We start from the raw sequence: 1,705 nt of genomic DNA, 5'->3' as shown, positions 1-1,705 counted from the left end.
CCCAGTAGAGAATCTGATATTTCCTGGCTTCCCACATCTGTTGCTAAAGCCAAGTTTTATTTCTTTGAAAAGTTACTGCCTGGCTTGTCTTCAAGGAACACTTCTTGTGTCCCATCTTAAATGCTGAGGACTAACCATGTACACCATGTTCTTACATTAATATACACAGGTCTGGTTTATACAGATTGGGTTTTGACTTGCGAAAGTAGGTGGGGAATAGAAAAGATTTTGTTAGAAGGGATTTTCACAGTCAACTGAATGGTTGATCCCAAAGGAGAGCTCTCATGTCTATGAATTTTGCAGGATGGAAGCTGGAAAAAAGTGATGCAGGTGGTCAAATGTTTCCCTGTATATGCCATGCCACAGAACCGTACCCAATTTAATCGAGTTTATGTCTGCCTCTTGCTGATAGCCACAAAGAAACCGTTTTCTAAGGCAAACTCTTCAGCTGTTCATTAAACTCAAAATTTTCAAAAAGTAAAGCATCTCTGAATTTGATTATCATCTTCCCAGTCTTGGTTCTTAAGGTGCTTTTGATGGGCATAGGATAGGTTAATAGTACTAAATCTTCTTCCACATGTATTTACAGGGTGAGTCTGTCCTGTGACTAAGCAGATAGGCCTTCAGGTTCCATGGTAAGAAAGGTTTTGCAGGTTTGGGGTTTTTTTTAAACCGTTGGCTGTGGCTCTTAACTCTTCCCAGGCAGGCGTGGTGAAGAGATGATTGTGTCATACCTGTATCAGAGCTGGATGCTTCCAGGAATGCTGATAATGCAGAGTGCTTTGTAGGTGTTGCATGTTAAAACAAACACATGGGTCTCACCCCTGCTGATTTCCTGAGCAGCTAACATAAGATATCACTGCAGTCTTCCAGTTACATCTCTCTCTCTTTCTATCCACCTGCAACCCTAAAATAGCCTGATCTACAAAACAGGAATTCCTAGTAAGAAACTACATCTTGAGCTGAGAAACTGGGCATGCCTTTGAAAACCAGAGGAAACGGTGGAGCAGTCACTCAGCACAGATGGGTGCTTCCATTACCGCGTGACCTGTCGTTCAGACTATAGCACTGACTTCTGCACTGGGGTACTTCTACAGAAATGATGCACTTGAATTCTGAGGTCAAATCCAATACTCCAATTCCCAGAGAAGTACCCTAACCACAAAACTATAGGCTATTTTGAGGGTTACACTACTGCCTGGCCTGCTCCGGAGCTGGATTGCTTTCAGGAATGCAGAAGTTATAGGGCCAGAAGGTTGGTATGCAAGAGGGAGCCTGCCTTGGTAGGTATTTTATGTTACACAGTAATTGGATACAAAGAAGAAATAAAGCTAAGGGCAGACACAGGGATCCTGGGTCTTCCCCTCCCAGCTGAGTGCCCCAACCTCACCAGATTGCAGAGCTGGATATTGCCTCCTTGATCAAGGAATTTTTACTCTCCTTTGGGTACGTGATATCCCAGCTCCAACATGATGGGTTTGATGAGTTTATGAGCTCATGCTTGATGCTGATTTCATTATCTCAAAGAGATAAAACTTTAGCATGTGAAATCTAAATGCAGCTAGGCCTTGTTTGGCATCTAGTCTGTGGTTAGGTTTTGCAGCTCACGCACAGGAAAAAAGTGGTGGGGGGACCTGGCAGCAGCTGGCAACAGTGCCTGAAGAATCTGGAAACTTTTACATGGGAGCTCCCACTGGCTCTGCCA

The sequence above is a fragment of the Nestor notabilis genome, unplaced genomic scaffold, assembly GCF_000696875.1.
Source record: "Nestor notabilis isolate BGI_N333 unplaced genomic scaffold, ASM69687v1 scaffold3845, whole genome shotgun sequence".
Taxonomy (NCBI): domain Eukaryota; kingdom Metazoa; phylum Chordata; class Aves; order Psittaciformes; family Psittacidae; genus Nestor; species Nestor notabilis.
This window is presented reverse-complemented; position numbering follows the sequence as displayed.